We start from the raw sequence: 16,670 nt of genomic DNA on the forward strand, positions 1-16,670 counted from the left end.
ATGGAGATAGGGTGAAGCAAGTTTCCTTGTTGCGGAGGCGGCGGCGGGGCCGGAGCGCGCAGGTAACGGGGCGGCGGGGCCGGGGCTGGGGCCGCCCCGCGGCGCTCGGGTTGGAACTCGCCCCATCCTCTGCGGCGGGGCTCGGCGGCGGCGGCGCGTCCCGCCGAGGCGGTGTTAGGTCGGGCCGCTCTGCCCCCAGCGCCTCCCCGCGGGCAAGCGGCCCTGCCCGGCCTCCTCCACCCCAGGGGCCGCGCCGCCGCCGGGCCCTTGCGCCGCTGGCCGGCTGCGTGTGCCGTGACAGCCCCTTGGCTGGGTTAATGTTACCTCCCCGTGGCCGCCGGGCGACCCCGGCTTGCCCGACTTGCCGTCCGCTCCGCCTCTGGAGATAGGGTGAAGCAAGTTTCCCAAGCGGGGATGCGCGATTTGGAGTCCCAGAGGCTGTCGGCTTAGGGGGGAGGGAAGGGATGGACGGGCTGCCGCCTCCGAGAGGGGGGCAGCGCTGGGAAGGGAGCCGGAGCAGTCCGAGATGAAACCTGCCCCGAACAAATTCAGGAGGTCGGTGCTGGATCTTTAGTGTCAGATGGGAACAAACTGTGGAAGCTATTCAGCACTGTAATAATACATTAAAAAAAAAAAAAAGGGGGGGGGGGGAACCGCACCAGAAGAACATGCCAAATAAAGTTTGTGCCTTTTTTTTTTTAATATTTATGACTTAAGAAAAGCTGCTTAGGAAATCCCAATGAGTTGTATACCTCAGCTCCTATTGTAATTCTTGCTAGTCAGAATTCTTGATTATGTTTCTTTTGAGGAAAAAAGCTATGGTTTTTCCGTGTGAACAGTTTGGGAGAAAAACATTCTGTAAATGCACCCAAAGGACTATTTTACCTGAGACAACACACCCTCCGATGTTTGACTGTGGAACAACCACAGCTGGGTCTACGTATTACTTCAGGGGGTTGAGGTGATTGGAGCTAGTTTACTTTTAGGAGTTTGTTCAGCCCGAGTTCGGGAATTCAGAGTGCTCTGCAGCACCGTACTGGCCTTTGAATATTCCAGCAAGCTCTAACTACAGTTAGAACAGTCTTAAATTGCAGTGCTGCTTTAGCTGTGGAAAGGAAATTGGTTAACCACAGCAATGTGCTTCTGGCTCAGAAGATCTCAGAGCTGCAATATTGGAGGTTCTAGGATCTGTGGGTTTTAGGGAAGTGCAGTGATGTGCTTGCCTTGTTCTTGTACCTGTCCTTGAGCATCCATACTTGACCAGTTCTGCTATAGGAATGTACAACTCTGGTTTAACTTGAAACCACTTGGTTCAGATTATTTGTTTATTTCAATATGTTATGGCACTAACTTATAAATCTTGTGAGGTTTAACAAGAGTTAAAACTGTCATGCCAGTTATGCATGCTACTTACATGGTGGTTCTGTTTTGCTTTATTTTGCTGTTTAGTGTCCAGAATGTTGTCATTCATGACAAGGTTCTTAAGCCATGTGAGACAGAGCTGTGTACACCAATGAGGTGCCATCAATTTGATGGCTATGAGCTCTTCTGCCTTGTCACTGGTAAAGGGATTAGCACTGATTTCAGGATCTTGAAAGTGGTAAACTTGTCTTGCCTGTCCAGCTAAGAAGTTACTGCAGTTCTGGCTGCAGTATGGAAAGTGAAGAGAGAGACTGGGAGGTGAAATCATGAATAGGATTTAAGAAGGTAGGGACAGTTGCTGCTACTAGTTTCTGTAGGTATTACAAGTTTTCTTGCAGTGATACTGCAAGTTTTTTAGAGGATGATTCCCATTACTGTTTGTAATGGGGACTACTGCCCAACACTAGTGGGTGACAAATTAAATTTTTAAAATCTCTTCCCCAGTTTTCACATGATAACTAATCAGACTTCTTGCCTTTTTGTTTGTTTGCTTTGTTTCTGGATTTACTTAATTTCTCTTTTAGTTACTAGTTTGCCTGTTTTGGAAAAGGAAATGTTACTTTTCTTCGCATTCTGTTAATCTATCTCCCTGCTTGTTGGAAGTCATTCTAGATGATGCTAAATTAGAAATGCATTATAATGGTGTTAAACTCTCCCTGACCAGTAAGAAGCAAAACAAGGTTTTGTTTCAGGCTTAGTATTTCTTTTGCAGCAAGACAAATCCAACACATTGTATTATTGGCACAAATAGGAGTATGGTGCTGATGCCACATGGCCCACATGTAGCTTTTTGCAGTTTGTGAGGGTTTTAGTTTCTGAGAGTGCCTAGGTTAGTAAAAAAGTAAGGGAGTTTTCAGATCTTGCTGGAAGGGGTTAGGGGAGAAGAGAAAATAGCTGTTTGATAGTTCTCTGTGGAAAGAAACAACAAATTATTCATTAGAATTTAAAGCAAGAATATACACGCAAGCTAAAGAGGAAGAGCATCCTGCCTATAGATCACAGTTTTGTGTAAAATTAGTCATGAACTTGGGAGATATCCTAATGTATCTTTATGCTACCTATTTTTAGTCTGCTAAACATAGGGCAGAGTAGATGCTGCAGTTGATGGCAGTGAAATGCCATAGTGAAATTGTTTTAAGCTATGAATTGGTGATCTGACTTGAGGCTCACTTTAGTGCAGGTCATCCAAATCAATGCAGAGGCTTCTTTTCACTTTTACATCTGTTATCCTGTGTGGGTAATCAATGTTTTGAAATTTACCTTTGAAACAAACAACCCTTCTGGGCAGCTGACTATTGACAGATTTAACTACGGGCTAATGTTGCAACTGACAGATATTCCTGTAAGTATGATTGCTGCCGTTTTCCTTTTCCTTTGAAAGGAAAATGGTTTTGAAGGAGTAAGAGAAACAGTATTGAATCTTTATTTGTGGAACAGATACAGCTATGGAAAGAACCAGTGTCAATGCTCAGCTGTTAAGATAAATCTCTGCTGCTTTCAGCCACCAGTTTTTTAAGTGACAGGGTACTTGGCATGCTCCCTGCTAGTTTTGTGAGGAAGCTCCCTGCTAGCTTCATAACAGCAGGCTTCTGTTTTCCATGATGATTCTTGATGTGGACCTTTGTCTTTTAGGGACAGGTTAAAATGCAAACTGAGAGTTTCTGCAGAGTGGTGGCCTCTGGTATACTAAAAAGTATTATATGTTAGAGTTTTGAAAATAGTTAAATGTGTATTGACTTTATGTGGTAAGGTTCTTTAGCAAGGGAGCTGCAGAGGGTCTTCTGTGAGAAGCTGCTAGAAGCTTCCCTCATGTCTGACAGAGCCAATGCCAGCCAGCTTCAAGATGGATCCACTGCTGGCCAAGGCTGACCCTGTCAACAGTGGCAGTAGCACCTCTGGGATAACAGAGTTAAGAAAGCGGGGGCAGTGGGAATTCTCACTTGCAGCTGGAGAGAGAAGTTAGAATGTGTGAGAGAAACAACTGTGCAGACACCAAGATCAGTGACGAAGGAGAGGGAGGAGGTGCTCCAGCCATCAGAGAAGAGATTCCCCTGCAGCCTGTGGTGAAGACCATGGTGTGCCCTGGCATCACATGGACACCCATGGTGGTACAGATATCCACATGCAGCCCACGGAGGACCCCACGCTGGAGCAGACAGATGTGCCCAAAGGAGGCTGTGACCCTATGGGAAGCCTGTGCTGTACCAGGCTCCTGGCAGGTCCTGTGGACCTGTAGAGAGGAGCCCATGCTAGAGCAGATTTGCTGGCTGCAGGGAGCCCATGGGAGACCCATGCTGGAGGAGCTTGTGGAGGAATGAGCAGCAGAGACAATGTGTGATGAACAGGCTGTAAACCCTGTTTCTGTCCCTCTTCTCTGTGGTGGAGAGGAGGTAGAGAAAACAGAGTAAAGTTAAGCCCAGGAAGAAGCGAGAGGAAGGTGTTTTAAAGTTTGGTATTTCCCTGAGTCAAGTCTGTTTTGCTCATGATGATGATTGGTGAGTGAGTCTTTTGTTATATTTTTCTTTCCCCTGTCCAGCTGAGGAGGAAGTGATAGAGTAGCTTTGGTGGGCACCTGGATTCCAGTCAGAGACAGCCCACCACAACATGAGATATTGCTGGGATTGATCTTTGGTTTTCATAGTATCAATGAATCAAATAATATTTTTTGAAATGTTCCCATGTAGGTTACAGTTCTCTAAAATAAATTAAATTTCTTGAAACTTTTTGTATGAAGTGTGAAACACGCATTGCTGATCCGTCCTAAGTACGAGACATGATCATTTAAATTGAATGCCTATCACAATGCAGTATGTTTAAGTGTTTACTCTCTATTTTATTGAACATCTAAACATGAAAAAAGCTTATTGTATTTACTGTGCACCGTTACACTTGGCTGAGCCTTGCCAAAGGCATTGAAATATTTATTTCCTGCTTTTCAGGGGAATTAAAACTCAGTGGTTCAATTAATTATTCTGAAAGCATTTGTTGTTTCGAAAGTTAGAGCTGTGGTACCTGTGGCCTATGGTGAACTTCACTTTGGCCACCAGAGTATGTGTACAGCTTATTTTCTTCCCTTTTTTGTTTGCTTGTTAGCTTTTGTTTTGTTTACCTGTGCTTTTCTCAAATAGGCACGTACAAGGAGTTTATTGGGTCAGGTGGCTGGTGGGAGGCTGTTTGTGTGTGTGTTGTGACTTGGGTGTACTGTACGTGCACCAGATGACTTGCAGGAATGCTCCTGTGGGTTCTGGAGTAGGGAGGGCATTGAAGGGCTGAGTAGGGTCCACTCCACTACAGGCTGGTTGCCATTATAGTTGCTGAAATATATTCTGGAAATTCACGTTGAAAAAACGTTTGTGATCCTATTGTTGACTTCATGTGTAGTTAAAATGATCATCAATATGTTTGTTTCATTTTTAGCAGGGACTAAAGTACATGGAACTGGTTCATAGTATCTGTTATGTAATACAAAAAAGTCAAGACAGTGGCTGTGGTATCATTTTGTTCAGTATCTATCTCTTGATAGAGTAGCAAACACAGGAACAGATCCAACTTCCCTTTAAGTGAATGGCAAACTCCGATTGGTCACAGAAGCATAGGATTACACTGTGGGTTTGGAAGAAATAGTTGGTAATGAGTTCAGCTCCTGGAGGGCATTAATTTTTGCACCATGAAGTCCGTAATAAATTGAGTTAAGGAGATCCACATAACATGCTGGTAGACAAATGTTATCCTTTCTGTCCTTTTATGTAAATCTGTTGAAGACAGAATTTGATCTTTAAGTTATACGTTCATTTAAATAGTAATATTCTGACTAGCTATGCACTAATTTAAATGTTAAGTGTGAAATAAATTAGAAAAATCTAATCTGGTTCAGTAATGTAGTACAAAGGACAAAGGAGGATTAAAATGCTTGGTTATTGATTAGGTCTTTGTAGGGAGGGGGTGGTAGTTTTTATCAGGATTTGTGGAATGGGAACAGCGTTGTGTTTGAATCAAAACTGTTCTGAAGATGCTGTGATGCTCCACTGTGAGGGAATTTAATATGGGATCAAAAACTGGTGTACTTGAAGCAAACAGACTGCATTTTTAATTTATGGTAGTAATTTATTTAAGCCAATTTACAAGTTGACTTGTACTTTAGCTTGTAAATAAAAATGTCCAGTTGTAAAGGGACTGTTCAGTGCTGAAGAATTGTTTCATGGGTGGGCATTTTATGAATTGCCCCTGGTGGGACTAGAACTTGAAAATGTTCTTAGTTGCCAGTTTAACAAAAGAATGATCCTGAGCTTAGGTCAGCTTGGTGAAAAGGGCGTAGGGCTTTCCGAGGCATGGCAGTTAAGGTGTATAGAAATGAAAAGTATTAAAATATTTCTTTTTTGTAGAATGATTACACAATTTAAAGTACATTTTTCATTGTTTCAGTTTTTAATGCATAAAGTTAAATATGTTTAAATCTTTGTATTACATCTTTTTTTTTTAAGATGTTCTTGACTTGTTTCCCTTGGGATTAATCAGGTCTGCTTTAGCTTTCTTTCATTGCAATATTTCCAAATGTATATGTTTGACCCCCTCTCCTTGTTAATTCTGATGTTTCAACAGGTGAGGAAGTGGAACCATTCTTACTGCTTGCCTACTGCATTTGATAGGAAAGAAAATATCAGTTATGTACTATGTTTTGAAAATATCAGTTTGTACTATGTTTTTGTTGGTTTATTTCTATTTATTATAGATTTAACTTCATTTTAGGAATTGACTGCCAAAAAGATTAACCTAGTTACCAAGAAAAATAGCATCTCAGCTTGCAGCTGAGTGCATTAAGAGATCTGAGAACACTGACTGAGCATAATGAGAAAAGCTAAGACATTTCAATGGTGTCTTTAATGCTATTGAAAGAAGTTATGTGAAAATGATTGTATTCTTTTTTTAAGCATTTATTGCTCTCTGTAATAATATGATACATAGTTATACTTTTCTTTGTAAAAATTAGTGCTGTTTGAGAGAGATTTTATGGTGAAATGTGAAGATACATATCTGATGCAGTGTTGTGTCAGGTGTTATAATTTATGCTTGTTGTAGTTGCCTAAATTATACCCATGCTATAATATCATTAGTGGTATTGATATAATAAAATCATCGGTATCTGTAGAATAGATTAATAAATTTATTAGTATTACCTTTAGAAAGTCACAACTGACTTTTCTTAAATACTGTTCTTAAAATTTCTGTGATCTACAGTTGGACTTGCTTTAAGATGCTGTTTCTCAATGTGTTCTTGTTATTCACATTCAAGTAAATAAAATTTCAGCTTCTCTAGGAATTTTGTGGCATTAGGTGATTAGTGGGTGGGAATGAGTTAAATTGGCTATGTAAATTTTTAGACACAAGCATGAGAAACAAAGCAGTATTTTTCATCATGTATTTCTAGAGTGTGTTTTTTGTGTGTGCACAGACACAGGCAGTTTTTCCATTTGCTATTATGGCAGAGTGTTAGGATGTGGTTTTCCTTGTCTGAGATTTGACCTGAGCACTGTGACCAGTTTGCTGCTTGATACCTGTCTTGTAATAAGGAAATTGGCACTGTGAAACACCCACCACCATTTTAAGATTTACTGAAATTTTTGTAGCTCTTTTTGTAGGGCTACAGAAATGTGTTCTTACTTTGAATTTCTTTATTACAAATATTACTAGATGAGTGATACAGAACTATGATAGACATTCAGTTGCTCAGTGTAATCAAAGTAGGCCAATCAAATACTTAGATACCAATTGAAAACTGTTTTCACAGATGCTGGTTTGCTTTTTCCCACTTTTTTCTATTTTTTTCTTCTGCTAGTTGTCATGATACCCGGAGATTGCTGACGGTGTAAACAGCTTAAAACGAAATAAAAATTAGTCTTGAAGTAGTTAAAATCTCCATTCCCATGATCTATATCTGAAGGAAAACAAACAGTATTTAATGCGTCTGTGTTCTTGGATCTGTTTGTAATGGTATTTATTTTCATTAAACCACAGGAATCTTGAAGTTTAACTTTTCCCTTTGCACCTGACTGTATGATGAAAAAGGATGTAGTTCCACACCTATATCCTTCTCAAGTGTAGCCTGCATTGATATCATTGTTCCTTAAAGAGACATCAGCAACCCAATAGTTCTGCTCAGTTTTATTCTAAAATGCATTTTGATTAAAATTCAAATTTAGCAAGTAAAAAGCCACTTTCAAGCTTTAAAATTTGCTTTTCCTTACAGTTAAAATAAAAGAAAAAAGACAGTATTCTATTCTCATTTTGTGGTGCTGTGTAAAGTTTATTGTAGGAGATGTTCTTTTCTATTAGTCTCTTTAAGTGTAATTTATAGGGAACAAGCTACATTGGGAAAACTGAGCCACAGGAGGAGCTATGTGAATTCCCTGATGCACTTGTTCACCAGTTCTTGCCTTATAGGATAATACATAGAGCCTCAATTTTACTGGTCTCTGCTCCATTCCTGCCTTCTTGCTGTGACCATCTGTTGGTTGTTTTCAGGTGTTCCTGACTAAATTAGTCATATCTTTTCCTGTATTTAGGTACTGTGTGAGGGATGTGGGTTTTTCAAGGATTCCCTTACCCTGTTCTGAGCCCTGCTCAGCTGCCTTCAACATGGTGTTTGAGTGTGAGGCAGGATGTTTAAAGAAAAGAAGTGGGGTGGAGTTGTGGATCTCACTGTCCATTTCTTGCATTGTCTCTTTTCTTGCACCATGTCGTAAGTTAGCTGCTGATCTTGCTAGCCATGCCTTGGAGAACAGAATTGGGCTGGCTGGTCAGCCAGCTGTTGGCCCTTGGCAAGCTTGGGCATCTCCTGAAGTGCTGCACAGAAGGCATAGCACTGCTTCTGCTGCTTTCTGTTTAGTCTGCTCTTCTGCAGCCAGAGCTCAATAACCTTGGCTGATGGGCACGAAGGGCGCTGGGGAGGGAAAGATACTGCTCTTTTTCACTCCCAGACATGAGTTGAAGGCACAGTGGGGTTATTAAGACAAGGTTTAAATGGCTCAATTTGAGAAATGCTGCATGTTACAGCAGTAGTCAAATTAATCTTTAAAGTGAGACATAGTACAGGTCACACTGTGCAGAAATAGCCTTGATGAATACTGATAGCAGTCTCCTTCTGAAACTTTGGTTATGCATGTTTGAGGAGTTCTCTTTTTTAAAGAAAAAGACCACCTCTATTGCCTTAAATTGTGCCAATATTATGCAGTTTTCAGTAATTTTTGAGAGTTATGTATTTGCTTATTTGCTTGCATTTAGAAGGAACAATAAAGCTTTACATCTGCATTGGGAGAGTGTAGTCATATGCTACATCTTGTAGAAAATGGTGCTTCTTTAGAACAGTTTTTGAGACGTATTTTACAAATGTTAAAGGATAATCAAAGATTTCATACATGTACAACAGTTTCAAGCTAGCATGTGAGTGCATGTAGTTGTTGATTGATTTCTTCTGAAAGAGTAGTGTTTTCTGAATAGTCTCATGTTATGTCTTCTGAATATCTCATTAGCAAACAGAGATGTGAAACAGCTGTTGAGATTTTAATTTATTTTTTCCCCCACCAGCTCTTCCCATAGGTGTGCAGGGTCGCACACCGGTAGATGGAGCCCTGTGCCAGCAGCCGGCCTTGAGCAGGCTCGTGAGCGAACCTCCAGCCTCTCTAACCTGAGCACCAGGCGGGAGTGGCTTCTTGAGCGTGTATCTGTGATGTTTTATTCATCTAAATGAACGTGGGTTTAAAATTAAATGTCTGCTATTATCTGTGCAAGTCAAGGCAGTGACTGTGTGCTGAGATGCTTAGGGACAATTTTGTGGTGTTCATGATGGGCAGGTGATCAGGTGAAATACCCTGATCTGTTCCAGAGTGCTGCAGGGACTAGAGCCCATGTGGCTTGCCACGTTTTTTCAGTTAATTTCTGAGTCAGCTGCCTGTCCTTAGGCAAATCTTGGTTGAAACCATCGAAAACAGGGCCTATGGGAAGCTCTTAAGAAATTTGCAAAGCAGATTAAAATACAAGTGTTGGGATTTAGTTTTGTATTTTTGTTTCTCATATATACTAACTGTGGATTTTTTTTTTTAACCATATTTTTGAGTGTAGAAAATTGTTGAATAGAGCAGTTCAGAAATCCAAAATCAGCAGTAGCTAATCTTGAGCATTGCCTGTTTTGCATGGTATGTGTCCGCACCCGCAGCCCAGAGCTGTGTTACGTGGCTCAACTAAATGATACAGTGGACTGGGTTTGTTGACATTTGTGTTGGCCACTTGTAGAACTGTGAAAAATATCCAAGTTTTTTGCAACTTTCTTTAGAAATCAGTTTACCTGATGAAGTTTTGTATATCAACAAGTTACTCTAGTGTGAGAACAGTTCTTAAATAGCAAGATGCTAATTTTATTTGAAAATTTGAAATGCAGTTCTTAATTTTAAAGATAGAAAGGAGGGAAGTATTTGAGAGATAATAGGTAGTAAGGTTTTGTTACTGCTGTGTAAGTTTTTGCTGGGTTTGTGCCAATAAGGCTATGCTTGAAATATCTGAGAGATTAGTATTATTCTGTGATTGTAACAGGTACGCCATTTCTATAACATATGCCCTGCATTTTTTTATTTGAAATTCCAAGTGTCTTAATGTTTACATTTCAAAACAATGGGAAGGGTGTGGGTCCCTGGTGTTTTTGCTCTGACTAATATTTCTGTGCAGTAACACTCCTGTACTGTACCTTATATCTCAAAAGAAAAATTAAGTCATTCTCAAAGCCTGCAGATTTGTCTGATGACTGTATGAATACTGGCCTAAATTGCAATCTGAAATAATCTTTGGAAATGTGTTTCTACCTGCTGTTCCTTATGTGTGTTAAACTGGCATTCAGATGTTAGGGAATGGACTTAAAAGTGAGATTGTGAAAGCATTTGTTAAAAATAAACTACTCTGTTAGAAATCTTCTGAAATAGTATAATTTTGTTTGCTTTATTTGTTTTAATGATTAGTGTTCACTTTTGCTTATGGTTTGCAAAAATGAAATGATGGTTTTTCTTTCACATGGCGCATACTTGGATGGGGCTTTGAGCAACCTGGTCTAATGGAAGGTTTCCCTGCCCATGGTAGGGGGTTGAAAACAGGTGATCTTCAAGGTCCCTTCCAGCCCAAACCATTCTGTGGTTCATGGTAGCAAACTAGTACAGCACTCCAGTCATTCAAACCCAGTTATTTGTTGCAGTCTAGAGAGGAAGCTCTAGACAGTATTCCAACTTGTTAGTGTTTCACTGCATTTTTAAAACAGGGACACAAATCACAACTATAAACATCCTTGTGCTTTGGAGGGAGGGAATAAAGAGTCAAGTGTGGGGTTGACCCCAGCCAGCAGTTAAATGCCTGCACAGCTGCTCGCTTGCTGCTCTGCCCAGCAGGCTGATGAAGAAAATAAGGACAGTGGAAGAAAACTCATGTTCCGAGACAAAGACAGTTTAATAAGCGAAGGAAAAGGAAAGAAGAACAAACGATCAAAACTAAAAACAATGAAAATTTATGCAAACAGAGTCACTTGCCACCTCTCACCTGCAGCGCACTGTGGTCCAGCCAGTCTCAGAGAACAGCTGCTTTGGAAGAAAAACCACATAACCCCTTCTTTGCTTTACCTAGTTTCCATTGCTAAGCATGACATTATATGGTATGGAATATCCTTTTGGCTGGTTTGGGTCAGTTCTGTCCCTCACAATTTCTTGTCCACGCCCAAGCTACTCTCTGGAGTGACAGAGTTGGTGGGAAACAAAAGCCTTGATGCTGTATAAGAAGTGTAAGCAATATTCAGAATACTGGGATGTTATCAGCACTGTTTTAGCTATAACCCCAAAACAGCAAAGTACCATGTGCACAACTGTGAAGGAAGTTAACTACATCCAAACCAGAGTCAGTAAAAGTAGTAACATATCTTTTCAATAGTACAAATACTCTTTTCTAGAATGCATTATGAAAGGCATTTTGTAAATTTGTAGCAGCACTGATGATAGACACTTAGATGGATATACAGCTTACATTTTTGAGGGAGGATTTTATAAATTTATATAAGTACAATTTACTTGAGCAAGTGTCAATTTTTAAAATTTTAATAATAATTTAGAAGAAATTTTACTTCTATGCAATGGTGACTTGTCACATATGAATGAAGTTGCAACATATATATTTGGCATTAGCGATGTGTCTTAAGCCACCAGTGTTTTGTTTGAGAATGATCATGCCCTTTTGTTTTGAGCCATTGTTCTTTGAATTTTGGTTTAGTTAGTACCAGAGGCAGTCATATTAGCACAAATAAGAAGCTGTAGCAGAATTTAAGTATTTGACTTGAGTGTTTATGAAAATAAGCTTTCCCTGCCTCTCAAGGGCATGGTTACAAAGTTTAGCTTATGTTCTTGTTAAAGGGATGTTTTCTTTGGAGAGGAGGGTTGGGGTTTTTTTCAGAAAAAGTTTGACAGCAAAGCTTTCAGTGAAATACAGGGTAGAGCTGAAAAGACAAAATGTTCAGAAAATTACATTCCAATGAATGTTTGCCCTTAGAAGCAAAAGAAGAGCTTGATAATCTCGTATGATGCATGAAATGAGTGGTAAAGTCAACAGGGTGGATATACTGGTCATTGAAAGGTGGGGGAAATAAGACAAGCCTTCATTAAACTTGGCCTTTAAATGTTTTTAAAAAACAAAATACAGAAACACCAAGTCTTGCACCTGCCAGTGCAAGGAGAACATCATGAAAAGATGAGTGATAACCAGTGTTTTTCTGTGCTTGATGCATCAGTTGAATTTGGCAGTTGCTCTGAAGAAAGTGGAGACCACCTCTGTGTGTTCAGCATTCCTTATGTATCAGCACCTGAGTCCTTTGAGAGATTTTATGTAGTGCCTGAAGCATTCAGCAGGGAAGTACAGCACATGTTGAATAGCAAAGGTTGTAGTGAGAACTGATGTTTTGACCCAGGGAAGATGATAGAAATGTAGAGCTAGCAATTTTGAGAAGCTTTGGGAAGTATCTGAGCTTCTAGGCTCTGGTTCTCTCTCAATCCAAAAGATCACAGATTAGTTTGTAATTCTGATATAAGCATGAGTAACACATTCTTCTGCTGACTGTATAGAGTACCTCAAGGACCTATTGATAGTCGCCTCTAGCCTGAGATTTTATCCGTGGCACAGCGGTTTTTGTTAACAGGTTACATTGTGTGGGGAAGGAGATTATGGTAATTTAAGCCATATAAAGAACTCCTGCAAAACACAGAACAAAACATTAGCTTGTGCAGAGGCTTGTGATCTTCTGTATTGATCAGCTGTAAAGCAACAACTGATTGAAAAAGGTCTCTTGATCTTCTGAGTGATTTCTGAGTGCAAATGGGGAAAGAAGGGACACATAGTTGCAGTCTTACAAGCAAAACTATTTTGACTGAGGTCCTTGAATTTTTTTTATGACTTAAATTTGCCTCTTAGCAGCAGGACTGGGCAAAGCTTTAATATTCTGAGTTCAGCTTTTATTTGGACATAGAAGCTCACTAGCTATAATGGTAAAGCATCTTTCAAAATCTTAACTCTAGTCTGTCAGTAAAATACATGTGATATTATACTTGCAATCTGGGTCATGCCTAGAAACAGTATAGCAGTAAAGAGAACTAGCAAGATAAATTAGTTTAATACTGACATTTATGAGCTAAGCAATATGGACTGTTCTGTTCTTAGAAATGTGTTGTATGAAATTATAGTTGAAAGCAAATTAATCAGCTAAGAGGGAAATGTACCTGATGGCTAATGTATCTTAAATTATGTATACTTCTGACACTTAGCCTCTTCTGAAGGTTGAATTACTTTGGTGGTGGTTTCATTCTTATTCCCCTTTGGAGGTGGATTGCATTCCTCTTTGGAGCTGGGGGGTTGTGCTGGCTTCCCTTCTCAGCTTTGCAAATGCAGTGTGGTTCAAACTGATGTTACTGCACTTTATCCACCAATGAGCAGTTTTGCCCATTCTCTATATCTAAGGTACAGATTCCAAGTGGATATGTCAAAAAATCCTTTTTTCCATATTTTGTGTTTGTAGGACAGATTTGAGTCATTATCTCTAGGATAAGGAGATGGTAAAACACCTTAGTAATTCCTACAGGGACTATTTACATAGAAGAAGGATATTCCTCTTTCTCCCTAGATCTTGCCAAAGTTTTTGTTTCTTATAAGGTTTTTAAAATAGCATAAATTACATTCCAAGGATTTTTATCTTATTTTACATTGTTTATATATGTGTCTATGTATATAATTAAAGTAACGGTTTACAATTTTTAAGGATCTGGCCAAATTAAAACTGAAGTTGTTTTTTTAATATATGCCTGGTTATGTGTTGTAATACCATTTGACTGTAGATTTTTTGATAATTTTTTCTTGATTTTCAAGAGCTATTAAGGAATGCCTGTACCTATTTCTGTATAAAATCTGCTTTGATAACAGATAACCAATTTGATATTTCTACATATTAAATTCTGTATACAAATAGTGTTTAGATAAGCTGCTTTAATCACTTATTGTGCATATTTTATAATTTTATAGTTAATTCAAGAAGTTAGAGTAATTGTTTTTGTTGTATACTTTTGTGACTGGTTGTAAATTAATCACAGAAGTACAGTGTCAGCATGAATTAATTATGCAAGTAAACCAAATGGCTATTTCATTATTTTATTGAAACGCCAAGAGTTTGAGGAGATCTTTTGTCTTAATATATTAGCCAGAATTCTTTGGGAAAAATCTTAGTATGTTTAAGGCAATGGGAAAATACGGCTTTCAGTACATCCTACAGAGATCCTGTTTAAAACAGACGACAGTCTGTCACATTCAGTAGCACATCAGTCATCAGATTTATTCTAATTCCTTAAGCTGAACATTTCATTCAAGCTTGTAGATTGTCTTGTCAAGCTACCAAAAGCCTCATAGCTTTTCTGCCAAGCATAGAGTTGCACCAGCAGTTCAGAAATAAATGCTAAGCTGCAAAAGTATTGTTTATTTTCTTTAACCTTTTATTCAGTTAACTACACTGTTCTTTCGTGTTATTTTCTCCACGTGTGTTTGTCACAAGGTATTCAAGGGACTGCTTCCTAAACATGCCTCATCCTGACCACAGCCACTTCAAACCAAGGACCACTCATTTTGGCGTGTGTTGTTTTTACTTGTAGCAGTCTAGACCACCGTGGTTATCACATTCCTCCTCTAATCACAAAGGCCCAGTGAGCAGCTTCATTTGCTGCAGACGTGAAGGAATCCCAGTGCTGCTGCACATACAGCTGTGGTGTGGCCAGTGTGGCTTTGTGCAGAGTGGCTGTGGATTTCTTGCCTTGTATGGAAAGTGACACTTTTGCTCTCGGCACATACAGCCATGACATTCTTTGTATTTATTTGTCACAATCCTTTTAGGATATTTTCTCATGCTGTATTGTATATGTCTGTGTCTCTTTTTTTTTCCCATTTCCTGCCTGATCTTCTCTAATTCTGAGCCTTTTGCTTTAAATGAAGTCTTCTGTGTAAACCATAGCACTTGCATATGAAGTCTACTTAAGCCTTACATGGTAGTGAGAACTTGACTTGAGACATACTTTCTTTGAAGTCAACATATGTATGTCTGAGGTAGTAAAACATTAAGGATCATTGGTTGAAGTTAATCAATTGAATTAAGAAAAGAAAGTAAACTATTAGATAGGTGCATTTGTATAAATTGCATTTAAGGCCAAAAAATTACTTGTTAAAATACTGAAAGCCTCATGTCCAGATAAGACTAATCTCTGTGTTAAATTGCTAATGCTATGGCATTCAGTATAAAGTTGTGACTGCCCTTTAATAGGAAAGAGACTTCCTTCATTGTCTCTTTTAGTTATTAAAAAATTAAATCTAAGTTGTCTGTTTATAATTTTCCACAATCACCAACTTCAGAACTCTACTTTTTACTTCTAATTCTTCACTGTAACTTCTGATTTCTTCTAGTATGGTTTTTTCTGTCATTTACATGCAGTGCTACATTTTCTCTCATAATCTGGTGGTTTTCTTTGTTATAAAGCTCTGCTATTTTTAATACTTTTTCTTGGTCTGTTAAATGGCCAGTGTGTTCTTTTAGCAGACTTATTCCTTGAACGGATATTCTGAAATACACATTGTACATGTCTAAAAAGGAACTGTGGGGTTGAAGCCCTAGATAAAATTAAAGCCTGAGTATATAAAAAAAAAGATTGTTAAAATGTCAAGATAATGAAAAGTCAGAAAATAAATTATGCCTATTATTAATTTTGAATTGTATTCAAACATAGAAATATGTATCATAGACAAAAGCTGATTACAGAGAGATAAAATTCAATTTTACACTAGGATAATTGTTTTATGTATTTTACATTTATTTATAAGATCAGATAAAGGCCTGGAAGTCTCAGTATAAATCATAGTATGGTCCTGATGAATGCCAAGGTCAGTAAAAGGAAACGCCATCACCTGGAAAACACATATCTCCTGCAGAAAATACAAAGTGAATAAAATGAAAGTGATAAGCACCATCTTTCCTACTATACATATGTTATTTGCATTATAGTGTTAGAGCTTAGAGTAGTTTTGGTTTTTCAAAGGAGTGAATAGGTATCAATGCTCTCAGCATCCTCCCATATATTATCTGTAGCCAAATTAACATACCTTTGCTAAGTAGAGATTAATGCAAAAGTTACTTGAGGTCTGGGAGTGAGAATGTAACTGTTGTCACAGTTACACTGAGAAATTAGGTTGGCCCTATTCAGTCTTGCATGTACTGGAGATATAGTTGATGGGATCCAAATGCCATGTAGATGGTGGAGCCCATGATTTAAGAGTACATTTCTGTAATAAATTACTTCCTATCAGGAAAGCTTTATTTTATCCAGAATCAAATCTCTGGTATGTCTTCAAGAGAAGGAAATTTAACTATTTTTCAGACTTGACAGGACAATAAAATGGATTCTAGTTTCTCACAGAAGTGACTCTGTGTTGGGTACCTCAGCTGAGCATCTGAGCATCAACCTCTTAGTAACTGAATTTCAAGCCAGAATTTGAAACATGTAGGTAGTGAACTGAAACAGCTGCCACTCATCATACCACACACATTTAATAAATAAGCCATAATGTTCAGTGATGGGTTTTTTCATATGTAGTGTATTGGAGCTTTTGAGTCCTAGGACAATAAAAAATAGACTTCTTAACAAACTGGACAT

General features: G+C 38.8%; 1 protein-coding gene across 2 annotated transcripts in view; it reads left to right on the forward strand.

The window, feature by feature from the left end:
* Positions 1-26: 26 nt before the first annotated feature.
* The window catches only part of MIPOL1 (mirror-image polydactyly 1), a 189,867-nt gene continuing 173,223 nt past the window's right edge, over positions 27-16,670 (forward strand). The window contains exon 1 of one of the 2 annotated variants that reach the window (XM_042047431.1): positions 27-62. The gene's annotated coding sequence lies outside the window, so the exon portion shown is untranslated. Of the gene's footprint in view, positions 63-304; positions 556-16,670 lie in introns of those variants that run through there. The other variant, XM_042047430.1, reaches the window with a different exon arrangement.

Source organism: Corvus kubaryi, unplaced genomic scaffold (genome assembly GCF_017639235.1).
Source record: "Corvus kubaryi isolate FWS band 111438036 unplaced genomic scaffold, C.kubaryi_AGA036_p1.0 66, whole genome shotgun sequence".
Lineage (NCBI taxonomy): Eukaryota > Metazoa > Chordata > Aves > Passeriformes > Corvidae > Corvus > Corvus kubaryi.